This window comes from Puma concolor, chromosome B2, assembly GCF_028749965.1.
Source record: "Puma concolor isolate L17-30 chromosome B2, mPumCon1.1.hap2, whole genome shotgun sequence".
In the NCBI taxonomy this organism is placed as follows: domain Eukaryota; kingdom Metazoa; phylum Chordata; class Mammalia; order Carnivora; family Felidae; genus Puma; species Puma concolor.
The window spans coordinates 151,504,461-151,518,978 of NC_141671.1; the positions used below are offsets into that span (position 1 = coordinate 151,504,461).

At 52.4% G+C, this 14,518-nt stretch overlaps 1 protein-coding gene across 5 annotated transcripts in view; it reads right to left on the bottom strand.

Annotated features, from left to right (window-relative positions):
* Positions 1-14,518, bottom strand: part of RPS6KA2 (ribosomal protein S6 kinase A2) — a 355,983-nt gene that overhangs the window by 155,354 nt on the left and 186,111 nt on the right. The window lies entirely within an intron of this gene.

Below are 14,518 nucleotides of genomic sequence, written 5' to 3' on the forward strand. Positions count from 1 at the left end.
ATGTCCGCCCCCCGTCCCTGCTCCGACCCCTTTGCTGACTGTGCTCCCCACCTTCCCTCCTCTTCCTTCCCCCTCCTCACTCCTCTCCACACCCATCCCTTGATTATTTCTTGTTTAGTGTTTATTTATTTGAGAGAGAGACAGAGAGAGAGAGAGACAGAGAGACAGAGCACAAGCAGGGGAGGGGCAGACAGAGAGGGAGACACAGAATCCGAAGCAGGCTCCAGGCTCCGAGCTGTGGGCACAGAGCCCTACGCGGGGCTCGAACTCACGGACCGCAAGATCGTGACCTGAGCCGAAGCCGGACGCTCAACCGACTGAGCCCCCCGGGTGCCCTGACTATTTCTTTTTAAAAATGAGTAGTTGGGGCGCCTGGGTGGCGCAGTCGGTTAAGCGTCCGACTTCAGCCAGGTCACGATCTCGCGGTCCGGGAGTTCGAGCCCCGCATCAGGCTCTGGGCTGATGGCTCGGAGCCTGGAGCCTGTTTCTGATTCTGTGTCTCCCTCTCTCTCTGCTCCTCCCCTGTTCATGCTCTGTCTCTCTCTGTCCCAAAAATGAATAAACGTTGAAAAAAAAAAAATTTAAAAAATGAGTAGTTGTTTCGTGCCTTCAGAACACACAGAGGAGGCACAGCCTGCGGAAAACGAGGCGTCCGTTCTTATCAACTTTTCAGGACCTTTCCTTAATACTTCAGGTCTTTGATGAAAAACGTGTGTCCGGATTTCTGAAGTTGGAGGGGAAGTCTGACCGCCACAATCAGGAAAACGTCCAGGCCGGACACACGCCTGCCTCTGCGCTTACGGCCTCCCACCAGTGCCTCCGACATGGTGTGTGACGGGCCCGTGGACGGACGGGGGCCAGGGCCGGCGGGAGGTGCAGCTCCACACTGCAAACCGAGCGTGGCGTGAGGGGAAACTCGCGCTTCCCGAAGCCCTTCTGTCTTCCACGCTACCGTGCAAAGCACGTGGCTGTCTGGGGGCACCTCGCACTGTCCCCTGGGAAGGAGAGCCCAACGTGAATCCCAGCAGGCACCCTGGGATCTCCCCACTGAGGCCCATCAGGGCCTCCATGGGGCAGGGCCCACGGCCCCTCTCTCACTTACACGGGGGCCGGGGCCTGCCTCCCTCATCAAATGCAGCTTTCCGCCCCCCACCCCCCACCACCCAGGGGTCCACTTCCCGCACCCCATCTGGGAGGGGCTTTCCGAGGCACACAGAGCCCTGTCACTCCCCAGAAGGACCCCGTTTGGGGTGTCGCTGCCTGTAGGCTGAGATCTGACCCCTCCAAGCTGCAAGCCCCCCCCCCCCCCCCGCAAGCGCTGGTCCTCCTGCTCTGGGTGTGCCGGCCTGCAGCTGCCCCCCTCAGGATGCATGCACCTGCTTCTCCCCGAGGAACAGAGAAACTGGGAGCTGTGTCCCCGCTCTGTCCCCCCTGCTAAAATGGCCCCGAGACAGAGACGTTTCCCCGGGCCGCCCTATCAGAGCTTGCTCTCCTCTGTCCCCCTGGCTTCCCGCTCACTGCGTGTGGCCTTTCTCCACAACCCCGTCACTGTCAGTACATTTTGCTCGGTCGATCTGGCTTTTCGTCTTCCCCCACAAGACCACCAGCTCCATGAGCAGAAGCTTCACCCCTCGGGAGAGTGCTCCCCAGACCTTTACTGCCTGAGCGATGGTTAGGCAGGGCCTCCCAGGCGCCCCGAGAGCCTCTGAGAAAGCTATGGCCACGGCTCATGCTGGGTCGTCGGCCACCAGCCTTGCACGGTGTGGGGCCCCCACACGGTGGCCCTGAGATGCCCTGCAGGCTCTCAGGCTCAGAGCTGAGGACCCTTGTGGATGCAGCCTCCCCCACGACTGGGAGTGCAACTGAAAACGAACTGACCTCCGGTGCCCGTCCGTCTGCTGCTGGGACGAATCGCCACAAACTCAGTGGCTGACAAGAACACGGACTTTTCCGACAGTTCTGGAAGCCAGGAGCCCAAAGCCGTTGTCCCTGGTGTGGACAGGGCTGGGCCCTCCTGGAGGCTCCTGGACGGCCGGGTCCCCTGGCTTCCAGCTTCTGGCTGTTCCCCCATCGTGTCCTCTGCTCCCTCCTCTCAGTCTCTCCCGACCTCCGTCTTGGAAGGACAGGTGATGCCCCGGGGCCCCCGGATCGTCCGGGACTGTCCACCTCACGACCCTCCACTTAATTCAATCTGCAAAGTGCCTTTTGCCAAATACCGTCACGTTTACAGGGCCCTGGGGTCAGGACTCAGATGGACCCCTTCTGGGGCCATCAACCAGCCTCCCAACTGGCCGAGGATGCCGTGGGTCCACGCCGGCACACTCGGCCAGCTCCCCGGTGTGGACTCTGGGGCTGGGCTCTCTCGCACTCCCCGGGCTGACGGAGACGCAGCGGGCAGCCCTGAGCCCGGGCCCCTCCTCTCCTTACGTCGCCCGTGTCTCCTGCCATCGGAGTCCCAGCGGGACACACGGCCGTGCTCCTCACCTGCCTTTGTAGAATTTCGGCTCTAGTAACTAAAGGCTCCATCTCAGCTGAGCGTCCGCAAGGTGCAAAGAACATCCCGTCCATGCTGACAGGTGCTTCCCAGGTTGTGGCTCACTGGTCACGCAGCACACGGGGAGGAGCTCGCGGAGGGGAGGGAAAACGAGGAGGAAGCGTCGCGGGACGGACAGAGGGGTAAGAAAAGCGTCTTAAGACTTCTGAAGATATCACACGGGGTGGCCCTCTCCTTGTGAGCTAAGGAAAGTCCTGGACACGGGCACGTCAGGTCAGGTCGGAATGAACCACCGGCCGTCTGGAACTTTAGGGAAGCCGCCACTTTCCTGCCTCAACCACGGAGGAAGGACACCGTCGTTGGCCCACAAAGGCTGAACTGGAGTAGGGGACTGCAGGAGGCACGTCCGGGGGCCACGCGCACACAGGGAACCGCGGCAGATCCTGGCTGCTGTCCACCGGCCACCACTGGTCCCTCCACGGCCACCACTCCCTCCACCAGCCCGGAAGCGGCCTCGGGCACATCAGTGTTCACGTGAGATGACCTGTCACAAAAACCCAGCATTTGGAGTTGGGAGGCTTTCACATTTCATGGGAAACTGCCTTCGGAGCTGTCTCAAAAGCCACCTTCCTGGAATTACACTTATTCTTCTGGAAGCACAAGCTCTAAAGCACAAATCCTTATCGGCCTTTCTGGTTTCTCAGTTTTTAAAAATTGCTGCTATGCATTGTATTTAAAAATTTCAGGGAGTTTAAAATGTTGATAGCTTCTGAACCTCTTAAGCGATCTTACAGCTTTCGGGGCGCCTGGGGGGCTCAGTCGGCTGAGCGTCCGACTTCGGCTCAGGTCATGATCTCACCGCTCCCGGGTTCGAGCCCCGCGTCCGGCTCTTTGCCGACGTCTCTGGAGCCTGCTTGGGATCCTGTGTCTCCCTCTCTCTCTGCCCCTCCCCTGCTCACGCTGTCTCTCTCTGTCTCTCAAAAATAAATAAATGTAGGGGCGCCTGGGTGGCTCAGTCGGTTAAGCATCCGTCCGACTTCGGCTCAGGTCATGATCTCACGGTCTGTGGGTTTGAACCCTGCGTCGGGCTCTGTGCTGACAGCTCGAGCCTGGAGGCTGCTTCGGTTTCCGTGTCTCCCTCTCTCTCTGCCCCTCCCCTGCTCGCGCTCTCTCTCAAAAGTAAAAGATACTTTTGCAGCTTTTGAAAAATGTTAAGGGATAAAAACGATTTGTCTTGTTTTTTCCACTATTGCAGGACGACGCTCGTATCGGCTACACTGTGAGTGTAGATCAGACACGAGTTGCGTGGACAAGTTTCACCAAACAGCAGCCTCAGAGCGTGAAGCTCCCGCTGCCAGGACCGTGTCGCGCTGACGTGTGGTTTTATCATCCTTTGTTTGCTGCACGCACACCGTGGTTTTACCTCCCCCCACCATGAGTCTCAGGTCGTGCCCATTTGCCCCTACGCTTTAACCCCCTAAACGCAAGCCCCGTAGATCATTTCTAGGCGCGCGGTGAGTATTCGGTTAATACCGAAGGCCTCCAAGGGCTTCACACACAGCGACCCAGAACACACGTGCTACACGGGCAGCATCCATATGGGACATGGCAGGACGACAGCCCGGGGGGCCACGCGCGCTGTCCACGGACCCAGAGCCACTGGCGTCGAGCCTGATGGGTCCAGGTCAGCTGCAGGTTTTCTGTACGTTCACACATGGTGACAAAGCGCTGAGCTAGCGCAGAGGAGCCGGGCCCACGCCGTCGGCAGCCGAGGACAGGCGCGTTCCTCCGCACCTGCTGGGGCAGCTCCCCAGACCCGGGCCTGACCCGGCAGGAGCGGATGTGATTCGGGGGATAAAAACCTAGAACATCGCAGAAACGGGTGACCGAGCCCACACCACAAGGAAGTCGCTTCTCTGCCGACACCTTCCTTCCCTCCGGACGGATCTCGAACACAAACCGCCCTCTGGGAGAGGACCCAGGGTGGCACGGTCCACTCCTTCCCGGGCCTCGCGGCACGGCCGACCTCTCTGCCCCCAACCCCACAGGGCTTCTGCGCCCAGGTGTCCCTGCTCCAGAGCCAGAGTCCTCCGGGAAAGCAGCTCTGGACCCACACCCCGGAGGGGCTCCAGCAGAGGGGGAGGCTGGGTGTGGGAGGAGGGGCCGAGGGACAGCCAGCCAGGGTAGGGGACGACACGGGGGTGGAGGGAGGGTCCCCAGAGGAGCTGGACGGGGTGCGGCACAAGAAGCGGGGGCGGCAGGCCGCGCTCACAGCTGGGAAGAGGGGCCAGGTTCCCCTCGCTCTGCACGGAGGTGGAGACAGTAACGGGAAGGCGGGCGCTGTGCCCCCACGACTCGCCGTGCCTGTCACCCCTAGTAAGGAGGAGCCCCGTCAGGGCCTCCGGTTTGTACCTCTTGTCCCTCCCTTGTGCACCTACAAAATGATCACGGCCCGTTCATTTTGAGAGTCACCTCGTCTGTTCTCACGTCAACTACTGAAGTCCTATTGTCGCCAGTCTCAACAGCACAGGCTGTCAAAGAAAAAAGCTGTAGGTGCCAATGAAGACGTTAAGACAGGGGCGCCTGGGGGGCTCAGTCGGTTAAGAGTCTGACTTCAGCTCGGGTCATGAACTCACGATTTGTGGGTTCAAGCCCCGCGTCGGGCTCTGTGCTGACAGCTCGGAGCTGGGAGCCCACTTGGGACTCTGGGTCTCCCTGTCTCTCTCTGCCCCTCCCTGCTCACACTCGGTCTCTGTCTCTCTCAAAAATTAAAAAAAAAAAAAGAAAGAAAACTTTAAGAGTCTAAACATTTACAGACACTGAAGTGCACACTGAGCATGTCGTGTACACGGGCCCTTTGCGGACCAACCTCAGATATCCTCTCAGGTCACACATTTTTCTTTACTTCGCTGCCGGAATGGAGCCTACAGAGTCTTGATTCAGTTACACATCAAAATTCATGCAAGATCTCGAAACATAAGATCTAGAAATGCAAAAGTCATGCCCAGCCGCGTGCTGTTTCGAGGGGTTCTCTGGGATGAGGACAGTCGGCCAGAGTGGCTCCCGCATTCCAGCAGCACATGTCTCGGTCCCTAAAGTAGTTACGATCCGAGCGGAACGCAAGAGGCCGAAGGGGTTCTAAACATAAGTGCTCTCTTCCGCTTTGTTCGTCTGGTTTTCTTTCCTTTCCTTTCTCTTCAGAGCCAACCAGAGACTCGTCCTAGCAAGTCCTGGGACAGGAGTGTCTCCAGTGGCACTTTTGTGCGTTCGCCTTGTGGACTGTGGCCGTGACGCACCTCAGCGGTTCACCGGAGATGGCCACGCGAATGGGGGGCCCCACAGGCAGTAACTCCGCTGGGCTTCCTCAGCCTTTCCGGCCTCCCTTCCGCCTCCTCGCACAAAGACCCTCCAAGGCATCTTCCGGCCTCCTCTTGCATTGTACTCACATTTCCGAGTTGGACGCTTTCTGGTGTTTTCATCCTTAGAAAGGGACTGTCCACATTATACTTTGGATAGGAAGATACGTTTGGAAATCAATATTATATCCAACCTTAGTTCTAGAAAGTCTGCAATTATCCTGGGCCAAAAGTGTGAACATTGCTGGGGGTGCCTGGGTGGCTCAGTCGGTTGAGCACCTGACTCTTGATTTCGGCTCAGACCATGATCGCAGGGTTCATGAGTTCAAGCCCTGCATTGGGCTCTATGCTGACAATGTGGAGCCTGCTTGGGATTCTCTCTCTCTCTCTGACCTTCCCCTGCTTCTGTGCTCTCTCAAAAAAAAAAAAAAACAAAAAACAAAAAAAAACAAATAGAACTTAAAAAAAAATGTGAACCTTGAGACCCAGATGAGCAATTTAAGTGGTCACTGGAGCATTTTCACCATCACCATTCCAAAATAGAGTCTTTCAGAGTAAAATCCCTCCCCGCCTTCCCCTTATAAATCCAGCTGCACATTTTAGGAAAAGCTGTGAGACCGTGGGCCTTGGGCAGGACGGTGTGGCCAGGACGTCTCATACAAAGTGTCCCAACTCATGTTAACGGCAGACACCCATCAAAGCAGGTCCCAGACTCGTGTTCTGGCTAAATCTGAAAATGCCACGCCGGAAAACACAGCACACGAATCATTCCAGGGCACGAAGCATGTTTCTCCTGGCTTGTGGGTCTTACACAGAGCCCTCTTTTCTCTGGCAACGGGAGGGAACACAATGGCCAATAGTCTAAGCACTCGTTCTCGGAGTCAGGTTTTTGAATCTTGTTAATTTCACGCGGGAGACCAGAAGAGTCAAAAGAAAGGACGATTTTCTGTGAGAAGCCAGAGCATATGTACCGGGACCTCACCCCCTCTCCCGACACCCCCAGCCCCGGCCACCCTGTGTCAGCCCGTGAACCCCCCTTCTCTTTTACAAGAGCTGCTATTCCGTGACCCGCATTTCAAATGTCAGCAACGTCGATTAAACCATCACTCTCGGTAACCTTAACGGAGCCACAACTTAGGAAAAGCTGCTTTGTGGTGATAATACTAACCCGAAGCAGATGTGTACTCAGAAGGGTGAGACAGGGGAGAAACTTTGTGTTTCTGTATCGTAGCGCAAAACCCTATGCAGACAGGGTCCAACCAAAGCCGGCCTCGCCTGAGCCCACAGAACGCCAAGTGCAGACTCTGCCCTGACGAGGCACGCTTCACTTTGCGAGCATCTAATAACTCGAGGACAGCACTGGCCTATGCTTCTCCCTGTTTTGTTGCTGAGGAGGCAGGAGCTCAACAGGGTGAGGGGCCCAGAGAGGCAGAGGGAAGGGCCAGGTGGCCAGGAGAGGGCGGCCAGCAAGGTGGGGGCGCATCCAGTGGTGGGAGGTGGCACAGTGCAGGGTGTGGAGGTTCCCAGGACCTTTGTAAAGCAGAGCTCGCGGGGGCATGTGTGCTCTGTAGTTTCTCGGTGCAGCTGAGGAGGGTTCTCTGACCGGTGGTGTTCCTGGGACACCCTTCATGGATCTCCAGGTACATATGCAGATGACCACAACATTAAGTGCCGGGCAAGAAAGATTATGCTGACACTTGCTAAAGACAGTGAGGAAGACTATATTCCTGGGAGCACAGCATCCTGGGAGCACAGCAATAGGGATTCGCGGGAGGGGAGAGAGGCTGAGCCCCACTCGGATACAAGAAGGAAGAGTGGGGATTTATGGGCAAGAAGCAGGGCCGGAGGGTCAGTGAGGGCAGGGTGAGTCTTTCTAGACCGACCTAGGGGGATTCTTGCTGTAGGCGGGCCAGAGCGAGCAGACATCAGCTGCAGAGTGGTGGGGATAAGGAATCTGGAGGGCGCCTGGGTGGCCCAGTCGGTTCAGCGTCCGACTTCAGCTCAGGTCACGATCTCACAGTCCGTGAGTTCGAGCCCCGCGTCGGGCTCTGCGCTGACGGCTCAGAGCCTGGAGCCTGCTTCGGATTCTGTATCCCCCTCTCTCTGCCCCTCCCCTGCTTGCACTCTGTCTCGCTGTGTGTTTCAAAAATAAAAATGTGAAAAAAAATTTAAAAAAAAAAAGAAGTTGGTCAGATATTGAGGGTATGGGGGGGAGAGGGGGAATTCTCTCTAAAGGGACTCAGCGGGATTCCTGCTAACACTGGGCACTGCAGACCCAACCCAGGATGACACAGGAGCCCAAGGCCGGAGACTCAGAGCCTGACTACAGCTTGGTGGGGGAGAGTCTGTGCCACGGCACATGTCAGGGGGTTTCAGACACAGAGTCCTGCCTGCTCAGTGGGAAATCGTGGGCTTGTGTCTCCCACACGCTCGCCATCCGTGGCCCGGCGTGCAGGTTCCAAGTGGTTAATTGTAGCCGCACCACCACGGCGTCCCCTCACTGGCTCGTAGCAGGAGGGGTTTCTGACGCAGCTGCGAAGCAGATATGATGAACCACAGTTTATACCGAACATATTTGTGCCTCATCCATTTGCTTGATTAAATCGCTCTGTGGCTTAACAGACTATTTGTTGATAATTCCTACTTGAGTTTAATTTAATAGCTTTTACCAGTGAAAATATATCAGCAAACATGTAATGCTGGGGGGAGAATACCGCACAACGTAACCCACGTCATCAGAAATAACAGTGGGGCACGTACAGGACGCCGTTAGTGTTAGCTTGACGCGCCCAGAACCTTCGGGCCAAAGATGAAGGTTATTCCTGGCTCGACTACTGGTTGCCAACTGTATCCCAAACAGACCTAGCCTCGATTTCCCCACATTTTGGAGGGGCACTTCCCACTGGAGCACCCGAATGTACTGAATAACCCCCACAACACTGGTTAGCATGACTCTCGGTTCAAGCCCCAGAGCCTCTCTCTCTCTCCACCGCCCTCCCTGCATCCGAGAGGTCGGACGTCTCCTACCCACTTGCTAATCTGCCACATCCAGGACACTGTTCATGCAGTTTCTCATGCAAGAAACAGAGTGAAATCCTGGGTAGTAAGTCAGATGATGTGGACTGAGACACCGTCCTTCCCTTAGTTGGTGTTCAGCTCTTTCCTGGGCTTGTGAAAGCAGGAAAAACATAGGGAAACCTCCTTTGCTGTATTGGGGTATGCGACAGAAGGACTGCCTGCCTGCAGATTTACGGAAAGAAGGTGTAAACAAGGTGAAAAAAGACAACTGGGTGAGATCTCAATATTTTCCGCTGTCTTTTCACATACTTTTGAACAAGCAATGATACTTTGGGGACTTTCCTTCCGTGTAAGGAGAGAAATTCTGTATTGAAATTGCAGATATAAGGCTTATCACAAAAAATGACCACAAAGAAATTTTAGTGTCTTTATTTTTTTTTAATACTTATTTATTTTTGAGAGAGAGAGACAGAGAGACAGAGACAGAGAGACAGAGACAAGCGGGGTTGGGGCAGAGAGAGAGGGAGACACAGAATCTGAAGCGGGCTTCAGGCTGTGAGCAGTCGACACGGAGCCCGATGAGGGGCTTGAACCCATAAGCTGTGAGTTCTTGACCTGCTTAACTGAGTCGCCCGGGTGCCCCTAATTTTAGTGTCTTTAAAATAGAATAAACAGGGGCGCTTGGGTGGCTCAGACGGTTGAGTGTCCGACGTCAGCTCAGGTCATGATCTCGCGGTTTGTGAATTCGAGCCCCTGATCAGGCTCCGTGCTGACGGCTCAGAGCCTGGAGCCTGCTTCGGATTCTGTGTCTCATTCTCTCTCTGCCCCTCCCCTGTTCACACTCTGTCTCTCTCTGTGTCAAAAATAAATAGAATAAACATACATAAGCAGAATGGTAAGCAAATGAAGTACTCATCAATACGGACTATCTATTGTGGTCGTCTCTGCCTTTTGTTGTTCTGAAAGCCCAATAAAAAAATCAGCCTTAACATAGAACTTTTGGGTGCCTTTACTGAAGGCACCTGAAAATTATTTTAATTAGAAATGGTTTTCCGGGAAACCACCCAAGATCTAGAAGAAGAGCTTACCTATCAAGCACCAAGAAGAAGCCTTAAGTCTGACTTTCCAGGAAGCTTTCTTTTTCTCCATGACTAGAGCCAACAACACTCACAGTATTTGGTGAGAGTCCCTCAGCAGTTACTTTATCGGCACATCATGCTTCCCTTTAAAAGGGGGTAAGCAATTAAAAAATACTCACAGATAGCGCTCAGTTACCTTCGACCGTGGGAAATGGAAATGAATTGACAATCGGTATAGTAAGACCATTTAAGTCCAGTGATGCTGGTCATTTCACAGAACTTCCACGCTGTAGGGCTTCCGTTCACAAGAATGCCTCTCCCACTAGATGTTAAGTGCATGGAGGGCAGAGATCATATAAAGATCACATCCCATATACCAACTGCTTAGCACCATGTACATGGTAGATGCTCAAAATTCTTGGAGTTGTGTGAACAATTGAGTGAATACATAAGTAAATGAAATTCTCCTTCCGCTTAACCGCTCACCATCATCCGTCTCCCAGCTAAAGGACATTGTGTCCTTGTCACTCACCCTCAATCGTCTTTCAGCAAAAATGTCAAAGACAGATGAAATGACAGGTAGTCAAAGAGAACCGACTCCCTGGCTTTGATGACTCCAAACAAAATGACTGTTCCTTAAGTGACTGACTTTGAGTATTGATACCTTTGGCGAATTGGTAGATAAAGCTTACTCAGTGCATAATATCACTTGTTATTAATTTTAAAAAAATAGGCACTCAACGCCCTTCCTAGCCAACCCCTCTCAACCTGCCCCAGGCCCCAAGCCAGGCACTGGAGCTTTGGGGTCTCTCCTGGGGAACTGAAGGCCCAGCCAAGGAGGACTCCTTCCCAAAGCTCCATCAGTCGGGCCACTGATGCTGGGGCATTTCCTGACTCTAGAAGCCACCTCAACTCCTGATGCCATGGCTTTGGGACCCGAACTGGTAACGGGTTCACGGATCGGTACAGCTGACTCATAGCGCGGTACGTAAGTTAAGGATAGAGGGACATCGCCATCCCAGCCAGGGGACAGGAACTTCATCTTAGCGAATGGGGCCGATCTCTGGCCTTTTCTTCCCCTAGTCACACAGGAAGGTCATCTGAACTCTTAATTACCAGGCTGAGAGTGTACTGAGATAGCACACGCCGTGGGTTCTGCAGGCGGTAGGGGCAATCTCAGGTGCACACAGAGGCAGGAGACACTGGGCAATAGGAAAAATGTCGATAAACCCAGAAACTATTGATCAGTATCCATAGCTGACAACTCTTGACTTGCAGAGTTACCATCCAGAGCAGCGTTAAGTCTTCACGACAGCTCACGCTGGCCACTTTAACTCCCTGAGGCAGGAACTACTCTCCCGTCTCACCGTGCAGGGAAAGGAGGCTCACAGAGTTTAAGGAGCCAGCTGCTGTGAAAGGTGGACTTGAGAATCCAATTCAGGTGACTGCGACACAAAGCCCAGGTTCACCTGGAACTTTCTAACTTCCAAAAAAGGTTCTCTAGAAGAATCTTAGGTTTGGGGAACATTCCAAAACATCCCAATTTCCCTCAGGGTAATTTCCTTGCAACGATTACAACAGCCTTCCTTCAAGTCCCGTCTAACACCTGGTAAACTCCAGTAACCATACAACCCAGAATGATAGCACACGTCCTTATAGCAAGAGCGTCCTTTACAACATTCTAGGGGCCAGGACCATAAAGCAAGCCCTTTGGATTTCCCCGGGCTCCGTTTCCTCCTCTGTAAAATGGGCTGCTGAATCAGGAGACGGTTGCACCTTCTGGAAAGGTGCTGAGATCCTCGGGCAGTGTTGTCAATGCCCTGAGATCAGGGTGAAGGGCAGACACCGAGACTTGATGCCTTTCTCTGGCATGCTCAAAGAAGTCTAGGAAAGATATCCACTTTCCATTTAGAAACTCCCAAAATCATTCCAGCCAGAGTCAACTATCCTGGTCATCTTAGTTGGTGCAATGCTGAGACACTACAAAAATATTTAAGCTGTAATTCATAAACTGTTTCCAAGTCTGATTAAGCAATCTGGCTTCTCTGTTGGTTAGAGCTTACCAAATGTTGGATTCTAGATGAAAGTGAGGTTAAATTTAAAACCAAGTACGAAAACATTAAGACCACGTCTCTCTCTGATGGCTGTTTTAATAAAAATAACAGTGTTTTTACCCTTAAAGTAGCTACAGTCACTTTCCTGTTTATGTCACCAGATTTTGAATTCAAAAACCAAATTGTTCAGTCTCTGTGTATATTTTACAAAATAAATTTCACAGAAACAATTAAAACAACATGTTCATGTTTACAAAATGAGTTGTCTTTTTCTTTAGTCCAAACAGGAAATATACATCCATGCTAAGGCTTTATATGTCCTATCACACAACCTCAAACTATGGACAGACCTCCCCTCTGAAATTTAACTTTTTTTTTTTTTTTTTTTTTTTTGGATGAGCGTTTCTTGGCCTATAATCTGCTGTGGATACGCAAACAAATTAACAGCCTTCTCTGGAAAAAGAAAGGCAGCTGGATCGGAATCTGGAAGTTACTGGACTAAAGCACAGGGTCAGCGACTTATTAGAACCCCCACTAGGTGGAGGCACCGTGAGGCCAGGACTTCCAGGACTTAGGGTTTCTGGATCTACAATGCTGAGAAAAGGGCTGATCAAATACTAGGTCTTTACAAAGCAATTGCAGAATCAATCGGCTGTTAAGCTTTCATCAAGATCCTCAGTTCTGGGGGGAGATCCTCCTAGCAATAGACGGAGGATAGTAACACACATCTACACGATTTTTCCTAAGACACAGGTGAAGGCATTTGTAGAGAACAGAGCACTTTATCTGGGCTGCCCATTCACTATTAATGCTTCTGTCCAGCATCCAGCATCCAGACTGTATGAAGTGCTCATTGATTACGTGCTGATAGATCAATCACATCCCTTTCTAGTCAGTGGACATACGTAGCCGACGGTGTATTTATTGTTTTTAGAAATTTTATTTTCACATTGAAGAAACCTCCTTTATATTCCCCTCTTGGTTTCTCACCATGTCTTTTTAAATTTTTTTAATGTTTATTCATTTTTGAGAGAGAGAGAGAGAGCGCGCGCGCGCACAAGCGGGGAAGGGGCAGAGAGAGAGGGAGGCATAGAATCCGAAGCAGGCTCCAGGCTCTGAGCTGTCAGCAGAGCCTGATTCGGGGCTTGAACCCATGAACCGTGAGATCATGACCTGAGCCAAAGTCGGACGCTCAACCACTGAGCCATCCCAGGCGCCCATTATATTCTTTTTTTGAGGTACTTTCAAAACCTGGTTCTCTTTGCTGAGCCATGACATGGGAGGTTGTGTATATCATGCTGTATAGGATCGCTGACCCTCCGCTAGTTCAGCCTGGTATCTGTTGCCTTTCTTCCCGAACAGCCCCGGGAGTTGGCTCACCCGTGTGCCTCCCTGAGGCAAGGACAAGAAACGGAAGGAGACAAGGAGCTGTATAATGAACTTGGCATTTGATGAATAAAAACTTATCAGGCATAAAGGTAAATACTGTTCTGAGTTTCTATTCTTATCAGCTTTAGCTTTTTAAAGTGTCTGAGATCCAGCAAAGTGATTTATCTCAATGAACATATGTTTAATTTCTGTCAATGTGAGGTTTAAGGCAAGCCCTCCTCCATTATTTGATTAACAGTTGTACTTGTTTGAAAAATCTGTTTTACCCTCAGAGCCCAGCCACAAAGATTCCCATCTAGTCCAATTCTGACTCGGTGATACCGCAAAGGAAACTTTTTATACAAGTAATTCCCTGTTGCATTCATGCCTACCCCTGAGCTTTGCTTAAAGATCTCTTAATTGTAACAACCCACGCCCGGATCCGTATCATGGCAGCTGGACAAAGAAGGCCAACATGAAAAATGTGACATTGTTCCAACTGATTCGACTTCATTAGAAACAAACAAAAACGGAGATGGGCGCCAGCCCTGTGGCAAAGGCCAGGGCAATGTCGAAGGGAAACGCTAGCTTGTGTCGCCAGCCCCTCCCCCCAACATCACAATGTCTCTGTTTTACTTAAACAGGGTTCCACCATTTGGTCATCTATAGATTCAACGATGTAATTGGAACACTGGGATAAGGAGAAGAAGGTCTGATTGCTGAAATAAAAACCACATCAGAGAACTGTCCACAGATGACTTTGGAAACCCAAAGATGACCAGATGAGGGACAGGAGAAAAGGACATTAATTTTCAGGGTCCTCTGGGTTTCAGGTCGAATCTATATCAAACCCGGAGCTGCAGGGATATTGCATCAGGCACTTCACTACTGAGCATCGTTTCAGACTGGCAGGAGGGGATACTACTGCTACCTTTATATATGTATACATATACATATGGTCAACGCTACACGGATTTCGAGTACAGAACATCTGCCCGCTACGGGAGCACTTGTGTGGCTGTGGGCCACCGTACCATAAACCCGATCCACCCCGACCCACAGCCGAGGGGAGCGCCGGGGAGGTTCTGTACTTTGGACTTCGGGGGAGCGACAGCCCAGCCGCACGGATCCCAACGCCCCCCTTACCCG